At 39.0% G+C, this 20,368-nt stretch overlaps 1 long non-coding RNA gene across 1 annotated transcript in view; it reads left to right on the top strand.

Moving 5' to 3' along the window:
* Positions 1–12,665, top strand: part of LOC116225576 (uncharacterized) — a 28,134-nt gene extending 15,469 nt beyond the window's left edge. Inside the window, exons 2-4 of the long non-coding RNA XR_004166108.2 lie at positions 6,388–6,551; positions 9,483–9,543; positions 12,357–12,665. This is a non-coding gene — a long non-coding RNA (uncharacterized LOC116225576). The remainder of the gene's footprint in view (positions 1–6,387; positions 6,552–9,482; positions 9,544–12,356) is intronic.
* Positions 12,666–20,368: the final 7,703 nt, after the last annotated feature.

Below are 20,368 nucleotides of genomic sequence, written 5' to 3'. Positions count from 1 at the left end.
CAGAGAAAGAGTGGAACATAATAATCCTTAGCATTTATATAGCACTTTACATTTCCAAAGCTCTGTACAAACATTAACTGATCAATCTTCACAACACCCCTGTGAGTTAAGGATGTATGATTAACCCCGTTTTACATTGGGGGAAACCATAACATTTCAGAGCCTGACTTCCCCATCCCTCCAGAGGTGTGTGGCTCTTGCCAATCCTGCTAGTTTAAACAGGAGCTGTGCCTGATGCTTCAGAACACTGGGTGCTTCGCAACAGCCTCGGGGCTACATTGCCAGCCTGTGGCCGATGATCCAAAGGATCCGTCTTCCCTTCCCTGCTCTGTCTCCTGTTGATGCTTTTGCACACCTTTATCTTTCAGCCTCCTTGCTGGAGTGGTACTAGTGACTGGAATTTCAAGAAGCAAAACCATACCTGGTTGACATACCTATTTGAATATTGTAAAATCGTCTTTATTTGGAACCCCTAGGGAAAAGCCTATTACCTCAGTGTCTTTTCCTTTTTCTTCCTTTTATTTTCCTCTTCTTCCAAAACCTGGAATGATTTAAAATGAAATGTAATCCTATATTGAGTGAAAGCACACAAACACAATGATATGTCTGCTACTCAATGCCTTTCTTCCCTTTTTCAATCTTGATAATTTTCTGTGTTTTAGGGAAAATGGCAAGTAGAGTAGGGGATTAATGCAAAAAATGCATCTTTTTTCCCTAGCATAGAAGAAAATAGATGTCTTCAACAAGAAATCTTGGTGTAAATCGTTGAATTGTATTAGCCTTTTAATGCTTCCTTAGTTTACGTTCTCTGAACATGGGATACCTCTTACAGCTGAGCTCTGCTTTTGCAGGAAATGGAACTGTCAGGCAATGCTGTCATTTTGCTTGGCTCCTTGTTTTGCTCCTAGGCTTTGGTCACCTGAGCCACAGGTGCATTCACATTAAATCACGCTGGCTTTCCATTAGGAGAAAGAAAACACACCCAAGCATGGCCAAAAGAGATTTTTTCCAATGCCATGTCTTACAGTCAGGGGTGGCTCCATGTAACATGCAGCAGGATCACCAGGATGGGAGCAGACATTAACAGAGGACCTCAGCTTTACTGTACACTGTACTGCAGAGCTCTGAGAAGAAACTTACTGCCACTTGGTCTTCATCATCAATGTTCACCCCTTTAGGCATATAATTAGCTCGATGAATATTGAATCTAGTCAGGGTTTCTTGCTCTCCTCTATCTTAATTAGGTGTTAAGGAGGTAGAAAGAGGGTTCTAAATAAGATTGATGGAGAAAAGAGATGGATGACCAGTCCCCTCAACATGTATATGTTTGTGTGTGGGTAAAACAAGTTAAAGAATTTTCTCAAAGGTCATTGCTTTGAGTATTTTCTATGTATATTCACTATTTACTTACCTGGAAAATATAGCATTACTACAGTAATAGGAAGCTCTGGATTCATACTCTATTTCTGGATGAAAACTGCTACTTCTTGGCTGGAATATGACCTGTGGCCTATTTCTTTTCATGTGTATTATTGAATCTTCTGATTTGGGAGCTGTGCAAAACAGCTTTTCATTCTGAATGCTAATCAAAAGGGTGCGTTAATTAAATATACTTCTAATGAAACTAGTTTGAAATGAGACATGCGGAGCCAGAGTCTGCCCCTTCTTAAGATAATGAAAGAGATTGAAAGGATTAAAATTTCTTTGGTGGGGAAGCTGGTGGCTGATTTAGGGATGAGCATTATTGTCATGAAAGCTTATAAAATAAGATCATCCTCTGATATCTGTTGTACCTGAAGTCAGTGGAGTCCCTCCAGATTTGCAGTGGTGGAAGAGAGGCTCTGAATTTGGGCCCCGACTACTTAAAAATATGTAGTTGCCCTTTAAGATGTAAATCTATTGAAATCCAACCTTAGACATTGCCAGGGTCACTCTGCTTATTACTTTATGACATTTCCAGATTAAAGGTGCAGTGGGGGCTCACATTAATTTGCTTTATGTTTGACTAGAAATGCTTCCCATCACTATTAGAGCACACTTGGAGCTCTCTTCATTTTAGAACGCTTGTCAGTCATTTGAGAATGATATGCCCTACGTCTGGGATGAATAAGCACATCATATATTAGGCAGAGGCTTTTTCTCTGGAGAAGCTCAAAAGAACTGACAACTACTTCCAAGAAGGTGAATAACATACACAAGGCCCAGCGGCTGAATGAGGGAGGAGTGAAGAAATATTCTGCTAAAACGTAATCTGCTGTGTTGATTGAAAGTATCCAGGCAGTTTTCTCATGACAGCAGTTTTTAAAGACTCAGTTCTATGGGAATGGAGAAGAAATGGGGACCAACACTTCCACATACACCTCTAGTCTCTGGTGGGTAGCAAAGAGATCTTCCATAGAGAGCCTGTAGATGTCTGTGCAATCCACAATGTCTCTACAGATCACCCTATGGATTTAAAGGAGAGGGAAAAGCCTATTCCACACAGGAAAGACTGTTTATTTTGTATTTCACTCTTTTTTTGTTTTTTGAATAATAAGTTCTATAATTTATTTCAATAACTTGCATCTTGAGATCTTTTCTAGTTTTGATATCTTTTTTTTTGATATCTGTTTAGAAGCTGCATGCATGTTAGGCCTTTATGGGAAAAAAATTAGGTATCATGAGGGTGAGAATGATGAAGTACCCAGTATTTACACCCATTGGGTGTTAATTCATTTCTGGGTAGTATTAGAGGACCCCTCCCATGGGAAGTATTTTCACCTTGTCTACCAACAGGAAAATACTGTCCGTGGTTTTGCTGATGCTGCTCTACTGGGGCAGGACTTCTGCTGAATGTCGCAGCAAAAATCCCTTTATGGTTCTTCAACCAAGTGACCTTCCAGGGAAGATGTCTGGGTCATAACTCCCACTAAAACTGTATGTAGGGGAATGCAAAAGAAAACACATCTCAGTATTTTTCTTTTAAAACTTTGGGGCTGTTTGAACATGAAACTTGGAGTCAGTTGCTGAAACACCTTCCTCTAGAAACACAGGGCCTGATTCTGAGGGAGATGAGTGAAGTCCTCATACCTCAAAGCCACAGAATTGTAAGTACTGCCAAAACAGGATGGGCCTGAGCTTTTACCTATATGTAGAGGCGAGTGGAATTGCCTGTGGATTTGACATTCAGCTTGTGCTTTTACATGTCTGGCTTTCCTGGACAAGGTTTCATAGGATTGTGCTCTTCAGTCCAAACTGCTGAATTTCATGCAGTTTAATTATACCTCACCTTTAGTTATACCTTTTTACGTTTTCATGTAGCAATCATTTTTTTTATTTAAACATGTATTAGCCCATATATTTATTTTTCTATAATCAGCATTTATCCTCTGAATACATTCTCTGAGGGATGTAATGACAACATTGCTAAAATGCCATCAAAAATATGACACTCCTGTGGAGGGAAATTAGAACTGTAATGAACAACATAGAGGCTCTCAATTTTTTATGCACAATTAACATGGCTCCTTGCAAAGTATGTCATAAGGACTCTGAGTTTCCAACAGGTCTGTGTGTCTGTCTGTTACTGGCTGTGACCAATCCACCTATTCCTGTTCAGCACCTCTCCAAAAGAAATAGAAACCCTCTGCAGCTGCAGATCTGCGTTCTCCCAAGAGCTTCAGCCACTCTCACTGCTATAATTCTATGGAGAATCTGTCTCTATTTTCTGCTCTACATGATATCCTAAAACATTTTACAGGGCAATATAAGCTGGTAAATACTCGCATTTTCACAAAATGAGTATAAGAACTGCAGCAACCAACTGAGTTGTGCATACCTACTTTCAGCTTTTAAGTGCTCCATCCTCCCTCACTCCTCCTTCAGCTTAATGTCCTAACCTCAGTGATCCGCAGAATTATATAGCTTAATATATAGCTGAATCCATTCCTGAGATTTTATCTTTCCTTATATTAACTTATCCATAGATGATCTTGCAGTGATGGCATATGTTGGAGACAGTCATTTTTAAAGCCATCTGCAGCTGGTTCTTGTGTGAATGCTGCACCCAGCAACTCATGATTCCTCTTCACTACTAATTATTTCCTATGGCTTTTAATACTGCTCTGAGTCTTAGAATAGCTCTGAATGATGATAGACATATATTATTATTACAGGTTGTATTAAGCAGTCGTAGCTCAAGTTCTAATTACATTACCCTTCAGCCACGGCAGCAGTAACACTTGGTTTGGTTCTTGAGTTTCTAGGAATAATCTCACCAGTACTTCTTAGTTAGACTGCAAGGTCAGGGAGAAAGGAAATTCTTCTGCCCTTCTTTTCACGTAGGATCTGAGAGGATATATTGTAAAAAGGGACAAAACTGGTCAGGAAAAGAGAGGATTAAAATGAGAGGCTCCATACGATGCATGCTAACTCCCTACATCCTCACAGGGATAGGAGCTGCAGTGTGATTCTGCTCCAGAAAGGCACCCCGTGAGAAGTGAGTTCTGGGGAAATGAACCTGGTCTAATAGCAAGAGGGTACATTTTTGGCTGCTTGAATTCTGGGGCTGATCCACAGAGCTTCAGGGAAGATATGACTGAAAATTTCTAAATCCATCCAGCAGAAACCAGCCATATAAAACCCCATCTGGTTCCCTGCAAGAGGAAAATACTGTGACATCTCCGAGTCTATTGATTTATTTCCATAAAACTATGATTTTTACTTGATTGATAAAGTCCAATACAGTGGGATCACTGTCGTATATACAAGTCATTATCTCATTTATTTATTTATTTATTTATTTATTTTTGACTGGCAAAAACCCCTGTGATCCCCATGATCAGCAAAGAAAGGATGGGATATGTGAACTTGGGCACTCAAAACACATCAAAGCCAGGAATCAGCTAAAATTATTTGCATTTTGTTATTGTTAGTGGGTGGCCAGGCTCATCATATTTAAAGGGCTGTTAATAACAATTTTGATTTGGGCCTGTAAAATATTTATTGCTGTTTGGTGGTTGTTTATAAATCTTAAGAGAGATATTTTTATGATTTAAAAACGAAATAGAAATATGACAGACATTTCTCAAAAATGTTTTTTATAATTCCTGTGGTATTGGAACGACATGTGCAAACCATAAGGATATGATTTGATTATTTTATGTTTGGTTATCCAAATTCTCAAGCAAATAAACAGCATAAATAACAAAGAGACCATTTCTTTGTTCACAAATTCCTTAATCTGATAATCTCAGGCAGTATAAATAACTAAGGAAAGGTTTTATTATGTAGTACTGCACAGCAATATAGGATTGCTGGTTCTTTGGGACAGTGAGTCTCTTTCTACAGTCCACAGAACGTTTTGGCTACTACTACAAACTTATTACTCCATTTCTCTACTGTAGGGTTTTCTTACAGTACCTATAAAGGCCAAGCACCTGATAGTAGAATATCTCATTTATATAGCAATTTCCATTCCTCAGTGGTATGAATTTGTACGTATATATCTGAGTGTGCACCAGATGGTTTACATTTGTTATGTATGCTGCTGTGAAAATCAATATGCATGTTTATTAGCAATTTATGATTTTCCATAAAAATATTAAAAAATGAATAATAATCGCTTTTAGGGATAAAAAAAAAAAAGAAAAAAAACAAAACAGATCTGGTTTATCATCTTGAAAATGAATGAAAAGTACTTCCTCACTGTGTTAATTAATTGCAGTTGACAAAAAGTAGGAGCCTTCACTCCTCCTTCCATGTTGCTAATTCCATCCCTCTCTCTCACTCTCTCCCCTCAATTAAATGTATGAGAGTGTCCCCTCCCCTTTTAGAAAGAAGCTTTTAGATTAATCATATTATCTTAAGGTTCCAAATCTCAATGCCTGCGTGACCTTTCTTCCGTTAGAATCCATTATCTTAAACTATCACAATAATCCTGGCTTTAGGGAGGGAGAGCGGGAAGCAAGAATCAAACCTAATAGATGGCAAATAAGATTAATCTATGATCTAAGTGCCGATTACACTTGGCCCTGCCCTTGAACACCCAGGTGTAACCTTGAAATTCACATCCGCTAAGACACTGCAATTGGATTGTGTGTCCCTGAAGGCCTGGAAGGGGCAGCTGGCCAAACTTTACCCATTATTCCCCAGTGAGGCATGAGCTGTCTCAGCCTGCAGCTCTCTTACTTGTGGAATTTGGCAGCGGCACAGCTGAATGTTTGTTTTGGGATGTTTAGCATTTTTTCAGATAAAATAGTTATTTTCAGGTCCTTAATTTTTGTTTGTCAGAAGCAAGCAGCCAGGGAATGGGTGAACTTTTACCTGGACCTCACAAGAGGAGAAAGCTCTCTTTTCAAAATCTGATAACTCTGCAGAAGAAAACAGAGATATTTTCTTTCTTTATAGGTTGACCTATGGACTTTGCCAAAAAAAATTTTCCATGTGAACTTGAGTTTGCAAGGCCCTTTTTTCTTTCCCAAAAACTCTGCGTTCTGATAAAGGACATCTGTGACAAGATGGAACTTGGCACCAGTAACTCATGTACTATGGGTGAAGCATGCTCAGAAGAGGTAATTTTTCATTAAATAACTTTTAAAAGCCATGATTAAAACTAGCATACATTTCCTCTGCTGCTGGCAGCTTCATTGGACAGGACAGGATTGATTCGGGTATGGCAGCCGAACTTTTTTCCTTATTTATATGTAAGGGCAGATTCTCAGCTGGGATGAAACAGTGCAAACTTGCTGGCTTTGCATTAATCCTGCCTGAGAGATGTCAGCTGGGGAGGTGGCAGTGATGGTCAGCTGAAGCCATCTACCCTCCATCAGCTGCATTTGGAGGCAACATCTGAACCCTTCAAGGAAAGGCCGTATTTTTCTTTGTACCTTTCCTCACACAGCAATACCCAGAGTGACAACAATTCAGGAGATAGAGAACTAGAAGGAAAACACAGTGTAGGAAATGGCAATGTGAAGCACATCTGGCAGCTGGCTGACTTTAGAACAGTCCTTTGGTAATCTCAAAATTATAGGGAAATGTAAGAAGAAAAAGAAAGATAGAGGCAAAATCAGCTACTGTAGTGGTAGCCTGGCAATACTGGAAGTTGTCTGAGAGGTAAAACTGTTACAGCTTCCAATGGTGAATCCATCAGAGAACCAAGAGAGCCCCAACCTGCCAGGATACTGGGAGTGATGTTGGGAGACATACGAAAGATGCAGTTCCCTTCAGTCATGCACAGAGAGCTGTTGTTTTGCTGCTTCTTCACTTTCTTTGCCAGCTTATGAACATTGGCTCTCATGGATGTTTTAAAAGCTTCTATTGCTGTGGCGACAATCTGTAAACAGCATGGTACAGTTTGTCACTATTTTCCTTGCCCAGAAGCTGGTCTAATAGGACTTTTGTGTGCTATGTGGGCATGTAAATAAAAGAGGAGATACCTGACCCAACTTTTATTTAATTTAAAGAGAAATCAATGAAAAAGGGGGGAAAAAAAAGTTACAAAATGGACTAGCCAAGTGGACTTTGATCAAAAATTAAATCTGCTCTCACTAGTATTGATTAGTAACATAACTTCTCTCTCAATTCTCTTTGTGAGTACATGAAAATCTACTGGTGCTAAAGGTGCCTGAACTGTGATATTTTAGAAAGTTTTGTAGTGTCGTGAAATGTTGCAATCGTGGGCTACTAAGCTGAATAATCAAAACAAATATAAATTTGGTATTAGATCTCTATTAATTCTACAAAAAGGCTTCATAAATTATCTGAATTTTATGGATATGTCTCTTAAGTATCCTATAATCTAAGCACCCAGCCACAAACTGAGCTTTCCTGAAGTTGGAGTAACTGAAGAGTTGGATACCGTCCGATTCTGAGCAGTTGATTCGGTGTGCAGGCAGCTGTGAACCAATAGCTGGGACACTCTGAAATATGGAGTGTAAAGCAAAACTTGTAGACAAGAATGAGGATGATGATGGGCTGCCAGGAGGATGCTCAGGCTGTGGTGACACCTAGAAACAACCAGAATACACCAACGCTGTGTCTTCTGTCCAGAGAGGGTTAACTTGCACTTGCAGCAGGCAGCGTCATGCCATTAAGTCAGGGAGAGTAATGAAATTTCATTTAATTTGTCAGGAAGAAAGTGCTAATGTTAAAAGGCATTTAATAAAAAGGGGGAGATTCTTTGAAAGGAAGCCTTTAAGTAATTACTTCAAGTGTCTTAGGCCTACTCACCAGAATATTTACATTAGTGTCTCCCAGCGCCAAAGTGTAATTAAATTAGTGCAGCATTTACATTCCGTCCTGGTTTTTTAGAAGTGTGATTTTATTAACAATTCTCAAAAAAAAAAAAAAAAAAAAAAAGGAAAGCAAGTCTTGATTTAATCAAATCAGTTGTTAGTATTTTTTGTAATGTTTTCACTGAGAAAACTGTCTTGGAAAAGGTGGAGCAAAGGAAAGAAAACTTGATCTAAGTTTTGAGTTCTGCTTGGAGAAATGCCATTTCTTTTCTCTGCCCTGGGACTGAAGTGGAAAACTCTGTCCAACACTGTACAGACTACAAGAGTCACCTGGTGGAGTTTTGAGTGTAAATCTGGTTGTTTTCACAAAATGCTGAGGTGCATGTGTGAGAAGGGCAGACAAAGATAGAGTAGTGAAGATGGCATCAGAATGAAGAAATAAGACATAGCAAGGGAGTTGCTCATCTCATGGTGATGAACCAGACTTAACATCAGGAGATAAGAAGCTGCAGAATACTAGAAAATCTGGTTTGCATTTTTAACTGCTAAAAACTGCTTTTTGGGGAGAAAATACACTTCCAGGATAAGACAACTTTTCCACCCTGGAGTAAATGGAATATGTTCTATTTTCCATAGCTTCATCAGAAATGTGGCATCTTAAAAGTCAATTAAAAAACAAAAGAGAGAGAGAGAGAAAGAGATAAAGAATAGATTAGTTCATTACACACAGCCACTACCAGAAGACACTGGAAATGGATAGCTAAAAAAAGAAAAAAAACAATGGAACATTCAAAAAATTACCTCTGAATTTATTTGACCATTGCATGTCTCTTTGCTAAAAAGCATAGCTCTGTGCTTCCATCACAAAGTAACTGATGTCTTCTAGTTGTTAAACTCAGCTGGGACACAAATTCACGTCCCTGAAAGAAATTAAGCAAAACAGAAATTTAAAGACACCTTCATTTTTCTTCATTATCTAGAGATAAATTGGTTGATTTAGTTTTATTTTATGTGGAAGTTCATTGATTAGAAATGTATTTTGAATTATGATGAATAAAAGTAAACTAAGAAACGTTTTCCAGAGTTGCATCAGAACAATACCTACAGCTATATAAAACCTAAAGCCATCATAACTGCTGCACAACTTCCACCTCAGACATGGGATCCCCAGATTCAGGTCTCTTCTATGTCTATCAGCCAGGTCTCTGGCAAAATATATGCAAGTATCTAGCAAAGTAAATTCTTATTTCCTTTGTTTGTTTTCAGGTAGTCCTGCGTCTTGTAAATGGCTCTGGGTGAATCCAAAGAACTGCATGTGATTTGTCAGGTAAAATATTATTTTAAAAATAATTTGACTGAATGTTCACCAACACCAGAGAGTTTAAGGGTCCTTCATTAGCCCTTGATTTTCACCACGTTTGGGTTGTCTGTAAGTGTCTCAGAGAGATGTTCTAGCAAGAATGAAACTTACCAAACTGAAAAATTAACATGCACAGAAATTAAAAGCTCTCTTCACCCTGCAGACTTTGTGGCTGGGAAAAATCATTTGCTTTGGCTGCTACTTCTTTGAGCAACTGCAGTGGGGGTGGCCAAGTTTTGGTGCTAAATCAAAGGATTTTGCAGGATAACAATAGCTGAGCTATTGGTAGGGGAAGAGCATGCATTTGTGACTCCATCCTAGATACAATGGTTTCCTCTTCCTGTGGTACAGTGGATTCAAAGGGAATCTAAAAACTCAAAGATCCTAGAAAAATATTTCAGCTGGGGGAAACTGTCCAACATGTCACTGAAATGGTGACAAGTAGACACTCTCAGAAGGAAAAGACAAAAAAACAAAACAAAACAAAAAAAACCCACAACCAAAAACATAAAGCATGCATTCTGCTTCTTCCTGCCAGGGCTGTGATGTTATTTACAACTTTGTTAGTCCTCTTGTATGTGTTTGGTTCAAAGTGGCTTTTTTAATTTTTCCGGTGCTCTGCAGTCTTCACAACCTTTGAAGGATGACTGACTAAAAGCTGTGGTTTGAGATTGCTGCTTGAGTCATAGCAAACGCATTTTAGAGAGACCCTGGCAGGGGCACAGGCTGGTCAGGTTGGCCTGGATGATCCTGAAGTGATTGGAAGTGGACCTGGGTGGATTGAACTCATGGCTCACTAAGAATCAAGATCATAAAAGCATGGAATGGTTTTGAGTTGGAAGGGACCCTTAAAGGCCATCTAGTCCAACTCACCTGCAATGAACAGGGACATCTACAGCTTGATCAGGATGCTCAGAGGAGGGAAAGGACATTAAAAGCATTTGAATAAAAAATACTCTGAACCATAGAGGTAACTGAGCTGTCAAGATTCTTCACGTCCCATTGGGCCTTTTTCAGTTCGGTCTGTGGGCAATCATAGATGCCCACCAAACCACATAGAATCACAGAATGGCCAGGATTGAAGGGACCTCAAGGATCATGAATCTCCAGCCCCCCTGCCACAGGTAGGGCCACCAACCTCCCCATTTAATGCTAGACCAGGCTGCCCAGGGCCCCATCCAACCTGGCCTTGAACACTTCCAGAGATGGGGCATCCACAGCCTCTCTGGGCAGCCTCAGTACCTCACTACTGTCTCTGTAAAGAATTTCCCCTGATGTCCAACCTAAATCTCCCTCCCTCAACTTAAAACCATTTCCCCTCGTCCTGCTGTTATCTACCCTTTCAAAGAGTTGATTCCCCTCCCTGCTGTAGGCTCCCTTTAGATATTGAAATGCTGCACTGAGGTCACCCTGCACCCTTCTTTTCTCCAGGCTGAACAAGCCCAGCTCCCTCAGCCTGTCTTCATAGGGGAGGTGCTCCAGTCCCCTGATCATCTTTGTGGCCCTCCTCTGGACCCTCTCCAACAGCTCCCTGTATTTTTTGTACTGGGGGCTCCACACTTGGATGCAGTATTCCAGATGGGACCTCACAAGAGCAGAGTAGAGACGGACAATCACCTCCCTGTCCCTGCTTCATCTTCATTGTCCTTACCTTAAAGGACATCCATCCTATCCTCACCTCTCACAACTAATTTCTATATCATTTCATGTGTTTGAATTTATTCTATTCTTGATGTCTGTGGTATTGGGTTATTGATTGCAGAGGTTTATCTGTGAAAAAAAAAACATGTGGTGATGTATGCTAGGATTGCCACCATTTAAGATATGGCGTGTCTGCACTGTTCCTCCAAAGAAACCCTACCAACAATTTCAGAGGCAGAGATTACTGAATCCTGTGTCTATTTGCATGTAGTTCAAAATAAGCCCCTGGTGTTTGAGGAAGGTAAAACACGTTTCCTGTGCAGCCCTTTTGATTGCACATCTGTGAGAGAGATGGTGCTTTGAGGCTGCAGCCCAAGGCCTTGCAGGCCTTCGAGCTGAGCAGCACGATGTTCCTGATTAGGGCAGGAATAAATCCATCCTGGCTGCAAAAGAATTACGTGATCTGGAGAAAATGGAACTTTCTGAACGTTGAGAACTTCTGAAATGCTGTACTTTTCCTATAGATGCCTAAGCAGGAGCTAATCTCTTTCAGAGATCTGGTCTTCTCTCCTAAAAACACATTTTTTTATGGTAGAACAGCTGTTGTTGCTTCTGTTGTGATGATCTGGGTGAAAAGTTTGGTAACAGAGAGAGAAGCTTAAAAAAAAAAGCAAAAGGCAAAAAAAATTTAAAAAAAAGCCTCCCCAAACCCACCCACTGAAAAAAACCTTCTGCTCTGGCATTCCAGAGACATACAACTTCTAGTGTTTTTTAATGCAATTAAAACAAATGCTGATGTTATTTATAACTAAATTACTGGCAGGAAAAACAACTAATGACCAAAACCCACATTTGTACCATTAAAAAAAAAAAGAGAAAGAATATCCTAAAGGGAATGATTTGTAAGGATGTGGTTAAACCTATTTATACCCTGGGTTCTATTTGTTTTACAGCCAGCGGTGCACGAACAACATGAAAGGTTATCTTTGACAAGGTTTTAGCTATTATTTTCTTCCAGTGAAATGGTATTTCTTGAGAAAAAAAGGTCTTCAGAACAAAATAACAATAAATCCTGATTTAGATACATAAAGCTGCCATCGATATCACATAATATCAGTGTTCTTTCTCACTCGATACAGGCGTTTTTAAGATAAATGGTAAAACTGAACTGGAAATCCATCTGGCCAGCTGCCTGATCTAATGAATAACCCCACTTTGGCTCCTGCAATGTAAGCAGAAAGAGTTCTCTCCCGGCCGCTTTCGTCTGTCATGAATCTACAAGACAGCCGACATAATATCTGGGCGACAACAGCGTGCTAACAGTGCAGTGACTTCCATTTTCTTTGCTTTCTATTGATTTTCACTTAATAACTGGCGAAATACTAAACGTCCGCCCTGAGTACCTAATAAATCCTGCCTGAGCTTTTTATTGAGGAGAATTTAATAAAAACAACCATTGTGGCTGAGGGATTTTTCTTCTGGACAGAACACGGTGAGGGGTGGGTAGTGTGTGTGGGTAAGGGGGGAGAGACATTTGAATTTTCTAATTTTTTTTTTGCAAGCTTTTCCCCCCTCCCTTCTCGTCACTGCCCTCTTGAGGACTCAACATCATTTGTTTCAGAGAAACTTGGTTTCTTTCCTTTGCATATGTTTTCTCATTGTCCAGAGTTGGTCACAGCACACGCATGTGTAGTCACAAGACAGAGAAGAAGGGTGTTTACAGAAGGAAGGCACTTCCATCACGACCATTCTACTCGCCCACATTTGCTTCTTCAATCTGATTTCAATTTTGTTAATTGTTATGAAGGTTCTCTAATTGCCAAGTGCAGGGGCTGTCAAAATTCTACAGTAACACGCTTTTTATTGTCCCATTTTACAGCTGTTTTACGTTTGACACTTGACACGCAGGCGTGAAGATCCCCTGTCGTATTGGTTGGCTACTGTAACAAAATGGCATTTTTAAGTTATACGAAGTGTTAAATCTGCATCCAGTTAAAACCATAACAAAACAAAACCCGGTGGTTTCTAAGTTGACAATCCTAATTGTTAGCTTGGGAAAAAAAAAAAAAAGAAAAAAAAAAAGCTGGAAAAACAAAAGTAAAAGGCCCCAAACCCACTTTCTCTATCTGTCCACCAAGCATGCATATGAATGTTGATATATATGTTACATGCAGTTTTCTTTTCGGAAGATGAATCAGGAGAGACCAGGATGACGTTCCTAAGTACAACATATTATTTCCTCTGCATAACCTCCTGGAACGGCTCTCTTTGCCAATAAACTCAACAGAGTTCCTATTATACAAAGCTGCTCTTTTAAAGCATTTGACAGTTTTTATTTTAATTGACACAGAGGCAGTTTCAAAGTCATTGGGTTTAATGAACAATCATCTTAGCATTTGCCTGCTCAAATCCTCTTATTCCCAGCAGTTCACAGTAAAGTTTATTCTAACAGTTGAAATTAAAAAAGGAGAGAGAGACAAGTAGAAATGTTGAGGAGCTTATATAAAAATCTGTGAATCTCAAGTTTTGTGCAGTGCTGTTATGAAAACTACTCAGCCATGCAAAGCAATAAGAGGTTTAATTACTCATTGGTAGTCCCTCTGCTGCTCCTGATGTGGTGTGTGGTGTTGCAGAGGCCTGGGAGAGATAATTGAGGCATATGGGCGGAGTACAGCAGTGTTTTGGCAGCTAATTTATTTTTTTCTTTTGTGTGCCACTGACTGTGTCACTTCTCCTACTGGATGGAAGGTGCAACAGTTCATTGTGGAAAAGTATCAGTTGGTGACAGATCCTGGTTCAAACTGTGTAAGGATCTTGCAGCTGTGGGATGGGGTTCAAGCTCCAGAGAGGATGGATGGTCTCATGAAACTTCAACGTGACTTGTGCCTGACACTGGGACAGCATTGTGGAGGGAGTGGGGTGTCTCCTGGCGTTCTGGCAAGTCTACACTATCTTAATCTGGTGGTCACAAGAAATAGTGTGAGAATGAACCAAAAAGATCAGTTTTCAGGTTTGGCTTAATCAATCCAGTTTAGACGCTACTGGGCTCAATAGTCTAGAATTTATTGTCTTTTAATAGGCATAACCCAACCCTGGCAATTCTGTGATTCTGTGATAACACTAGTGATAGTTGTGGCCTTACCCATCTATGAGATATGTTGGGGATAAAGAATCACACAATCATTGAACCTACCAAATCTGGGCCCTAAAAGCCACGTAGGAGGAGTATACAAATCCAGAAATTCTTAAGTTTATTTCTGGTTTGATATCCTTTTTTAGGTGAATTAGTTCATGAACCAGTTCTATGTGGCAACTCTGTGAGTATCAGAAAGTACTAAAATTTCTGCTCTGCTTTATTGCTGTGTGCTAATGATATTCAGCAGCTGGAAATTAAAAGGGACACACTTGTGGGATGCGACCAAATTACCCTTCACAGCTAACCTTCAAGTGCTACCTGTCTTTAGAAATTGCAGGCCTCTTTCCTAAACCAAAATCTTTTTGCAGCTTTTACCAAATGGATAAAACAAGAAAAAAAAAAAAAATCACGATCTAAATGGAGTAATAGAGTGACAGGACATATTTGCATTCTGAATAGATTAGCTGGTCTTTTAAATATTTATTTGCGTCTATTTTAAAAGTCCTTGATCCTATGAAATTTTCCAAACACTTCTGATTTGACAGACTGGGAAATCTGTCTGCAGTTCCAATTATACTTGAAAAGATACATACAAATGATTTGACAAGTTAAAAATTAGCAGCAAGTTCTATACCTAGCAAGATTTTGTAAGCAGCAGTCGTAATTCATGATACTTCATTCTAAAGTTCATGTAAATTCTGTGTGTGTGGGATCCTTTAATTGGTAAGCATAAAGGTGTATTGCTATTCACCTAATGTATTCTATTGCTCAACAAAAGGTTGTTGTAGTGAGCTCTGATTGTGACAAATGATTTACTATTAGGAACATTCTGTAATTATTGTTCGGTGGTACCACAGACCGATACATCATTAACATGATAGACGACCTTTTATATCAGCAAAAATAACTAAATTAATAAAAATGGCTTCATTCCAAACCCTGTCAGAAAGCCAATACTCGAAACAATCAAGTATCAGTGATACCTGAAAAGACCAGAGTTATATTTTTGTTAAGCAAATCTTATTGTTTGTGCAATAACATTGACATGTGCTGTAGAATGGGGGGCTGGATTTTCAGCTGCTGTGAATCGATAGTCTAATTAATTCTATTTAAGAAGAGACACACCACTCCACATCTGTGAAGGGTATGATATGTAGGATTTTACTGTAGTGCTAAAAGCAAGTACAGTGCAAATGAGGTATCAGAAAACTTTTCAAGAATTCTGGGAACTGATGCAAGTGCTTAGGCTTGCTGGTTCTTCAGACAGATTCTGTTCCCAATTGCATCCACACAAATCCAGTGTGACTCTACTAAATGAAATACTTCCTCCAAATTAACACCGGTGTCATTTGAGTTTGCAGAGGCCAGACTAACTCTTAAACCATGAAAAGTTAGGAATTTAGAAAAGCGCCTGAAGACTGGATGCTTTTTTTCTACCAAAGAAAAAAATTTAGACTATTCTGGGCAATTCCTCTATTGTACTGTATTCCTACATCCATCCTTCCATTCCAGATGAATTCCTTCTTCTTGTCATTCCCACCAAGCCACTCATTACCAAGGTAACTCACAAAAAAATTTAAATAGGTAAACCAATCTCAGTAGGACAGTTGCTAAATGCTCAGTGTCACGTATATCTCTATTTTTTCACTCCTGGTCTTGAGTGTAAGTTTCCTTTGGCAGGGACTGTTCTGTGTATGGACGTTTCACACCTAGCTTTCTCAGTTGTCTGTGTAGACAGCACAAGGATAAATATGGCAAACAAATATTAGGTGACTGGATCACAATGTGCTGCGTGAGACTTGACTTGGTTTACTTCACCATAATAAATTCTCAGGGCTTTTTTCCAGTGACATGCTGAAAGAAGAGCAAAAAACCAATTAATGTTCAGGTCATTGTGTTCTAATAGGTAAGGAGCAAGTTTTTGGGACTATTCCTTCAGCAGCTGTGTTACTAACTCACTGCGTAACCTTCAGCAAATCCCTTTATTGCATCTCTGTAAAATATTGGTAATGAATTTACGTTTTGTAAAGTGCTGGTGGATCCACAGATGAAAAGCACTATATAAGCTAAGTGTTATTAATGTGATTCACTCAGTGAAATGAAATCTCTGTTGAGAAAAATACTGTTCTGTAAAATTTATATTTAAAGTCACATATTTTACAGCACGAAGAGAATGAAGGTTGTGTCACTGTTTCCAACATATAAACTATATTTAGCAATTTATTCCTTGGCTTCTCTCTAAGTAAAAGAAAACAGCTTGATGCTTAAAAATAACATTTCGTAGGCTTGACGTCCGTAATTTGGACTTGAATGTTTTTTAAACAATTATTTAAAAGAATGAAAAATCTCGTTCTGCTCATATAGAATAAATTTTAATTCTAGCAAGGGCCATATGTATGAAGATTAGCCATTTATCTTGAATAGTTATTTCAATTTCATATGAACGTTGCTACAGAAAAATGTTTCTGATGTCAACCATTTCTGTATTTTCTTTTAATGCACAGCTTGCCTTTTCTGTTGCATCCTGTGAAACAGTGGTGTAGTGTTTGAATACTGGGCAGTTCAGTTTTTAGTGAAACTTCTCTAATTTTACTGCTGAGATGGTCTAAGCTGCAAAAGGTTATACAAACCAATAAATGTTGGGAAGTATATTAGACTCTTAATAATCTTTTGATTTTATTAATTGATATTACCTGTAATATATTCAAGGAAATTGATTCAGTCATCTAAGTTTTAACCCAATATTCTTCTTTCTTTCTAGATAGCTCTATTATTCCTGAGCTTCTCTCATAATTCATTTGCAAACATTTTTTGTACAGGAAGACCCTAGTTCACAGTGGTTTTGCCAGGAATGAAGCCCAACTTTTTTGAGTCAGTTACTTGGGAGTTATCACTGGAATCTAGGGAAGAAAGGAAAAGCTTTTATGGAACTTTATCACAGAAAATAACTAGTCAAGGTAACAAGAATCTGGATTTTATCTTAAGAGAAACATTCTGATTAAGAAAACCAACCAAACAGCCAAACAAAAAGTCGGTCTAAGGACAAGGTTTGTCTCTTTGGCTACTGCTTGCCCATATTATTACCAGAGACACCGGAGTGATCTTAGCCATTGCCTCTTATGTGGAGGTAGGACTAAACTGACACCTTTTTCTTCTAGTTTTGGCATCTGAATAGCAACTCTAAGCACATATCACTTGATCTTTACTTGAGTTTATTCCCGTTATATTTATCTTATTTTCTATAGAAATCCGTTTGGTCCATTATGATGTTCAAAAAGCCTTTGAGGAACTTGAAGAAATGCTGGAACACACAGCTATTTTCTTCTACTAGATCCAGATCCTGATGCATAGAACACCCTAACCTATTGTGAATGTCTGGCCACTAGACATTAGCTTCACAAAAAGTCTGGAGGCTATAGTTAACCTGGAAAAGCATAGCTCTGAACTGGAAACAGACAGAACCTACAGCAAAACGTAAATGTGAACTCATCTGAGTGAAGAGGTGAAGCACTGTTTTGTAAAGAAAAGCATGCATCAGACCCTGGAGCCATGAACCTGTTGATTAAGGCACCAGAGTGAACTTTCTTTGTAGCAAGGTCTGTAGGTGCTTTTAATTTCAATATAATAAAAGGAAATTAGGCAGGTATCAAGACTATTTCTATTTTCCAGCAGCAAAAAACAAACCTTGTTATTTGAGCATTTTCTTCTGGAGATATTAAATAAATCTTGTGGCTTATTTTTCTTTTTTGAATAGGTCCTTATTTTCCAGATTTTACACTCAAAGAGATATACTTTATTCAGTTCTTCTAGACCAAGGCTGGACTCCTTCCTAGCCATAGACATAGGTTCTTTGAAATTGTTTTCAAAGCCCAATGCTAGTTGAAACTATTTTAGGTCTTGTCTTTGCTACCTTGGCCCTATCTGAAAGGAAGAAGTTTGCCCTTGAAAGAGAGTTAAACTGCTGTGATTCACCGACTTGGAAGAATTGCAGGATGCTGACTGCCTGAAGTGGTGCCTCCCGCTGGACCAGTGCAAGTTTCCTTCCTTCTTGTCTGACCAAGCCATTAAGAAGTTAGTCAGTTCCCTGAAGGTTACTTCCAAGGAATCTACAAAAAGGAAATATCCAGCCCTGGAAAGGTAATTTACCTAGACAGGATTTGAAATGCAAGGTACTCAGTTGAGGGAAGAAAGTCCTATATCCCATCTGGCTGCAGGAATGCAGCTTCACAAGCTTTTTATCCCATGAGCTAACAACTGCAGACATTCCACTGGGAGATGTCCTATAAAATCTGTAGTACTTGGAGATCCATATTTTATCTCATCTGGCCTGTTCAAGTCAGAACTGTGGCGCATCGGTGTTCTCAGAGAAACAGTTTTGGGTAGAGCAGCATCCTCCTTTTGAGAATGGTTTGAATCCGCATCTGTGTGTGATGTCTCCTGAGCAGAAGCTATTTTTGACTTGGTCGAGGCACACGTGGGAGGAAATGCCAGCTATCTGCCTTCGGGGACTAGCTGTAACTTGCTTCCTTTGTTCTTAAGGAGCAGATCCCCAGCTGGTGTGAAATGGCATTTCAGAAGTGCTACTCCTGTGAGAAGCCAGTCTTAAAGCCTGCAACACTGATGGAGCCCTTTGCTCAGAAGCAAGTCTCTGGGCCAAAGTATGTTTTACTTTACCCAGAAACAATGATGTTATTTGAAATCAAAGAGACTTTTAGACTGAGGAAAGTGTGCTCAATATGTGATTTTTAGGGTCAGAAATAGAACGAGAGAATTTCCTTTTACTTCCTTCTCCTTTTTTAAATCCCAGTTTACTCTGGAGGAAAATGCAATAGAAAGTAATTTATAAAGGGATAGAGTGACTGCATGGAAATTCTAGTCTGAATTTGCCCCTTCAGCCCCTTTTGCAAATGAAATTAGTCAATTAAGCAAGATAGGTTTGGCCCATAGGATGACTGTAGTTTAAAATATGCTTTTTCCCATCACTTCTTTCTCACTCCAGCCACACAGCAACACAACAGCACATGCAGAAATCTTGAAGATATCTTCATAAAACCAACCCCTCAAAAATGAAAAAAATAAAACCAGCCCCCTCCAAAATAGACACGCATACAAATCAAAAGAAAAAGTAACTGGCCCAAAAAAGTGTCTCCAAAATATCAATATAATGAAAAACCTTGACAACCATTTGAAAATCCATTCAATACTCATCCAGATGCCTCTTTATTTCAAGTTTTGGGAACATTTACCGGCTAGTTCAATATACTGGGCTTAAAGCATGCAAAATGATGCAACAGGAGGAGTTTTTGAAAATTCCTTATTCCAGTCTCCATTATGAATTCAGAAAGTGAAGTTTCATAGATCTGATGTACAAGTTGCTTCCTTTTCTTTCTTCATTGCTTCTCTTAGTCACCGTGCCTGTTTCCTGTCTATTGAAAGTGATTCTCTTCCAGGACTTGATCTTTGCTGTGCTCTGCTGATACAATATGGCTCTGCAAGTGCCGGATATTCTTACTGTAAAAAAGAATATTCCTGATTTATGTATTTATTCCTTATTATTGTTGTTGTTGTTATTATTATTATTATTATTGTAAATGGCCAAGCTTAATTCTGCTGCGTTATAATGCTTCATCAAGGGAAATCAAGGTTTCCAAATAATCATCAAGCCACGTAGCATGTATGCTGAAAGTCAGAACCTAGAACATATTTGTGTTCTAGTTCGAAAAACTGTCCTTTTCTGTGATGGTCAAGCAGAAATTGAACAGCAGTGAAGATTTATGAAGATTTGTCTCCTGGGGAGAAAGGAACACTTTCTTGTTCTGGTCAATGATATTTCATCCTTTACACCATTCTTATGGCTCAGGGCTGTCTACAACATAATAGTTAAAAAGGACTGTTCCTTCCTCGGGTGCAGCTCTGATATGGATGCATAAATGCATCAGAATTTTGTTAAGTCTGAAACACACTCTTTCTCACAATTTTTGATGTTAAAGATAGAGCTGTCTCTCGCAACACAAC

This window comes from Phasianus colchicus, chromosome 12 (genome assembly GCF_987193195.1).
Source record: "Phasianus colchicus chromosome 12, bPhaCol1.hap1.1, whole genome shotgun sequence".
Taxonomy (NCBI): domain Eukaryota; kingdom Metazoa; phylum Chordata; class Aves; order Galliformes; family Phasianidae; genus Phasianus; species Phasianus colchicus.
The sequence above is the reverse complement of the archived record's forward strand: the minus strand, read 5'-3'. Positions and strand labels throughout refer to the sequence as shown.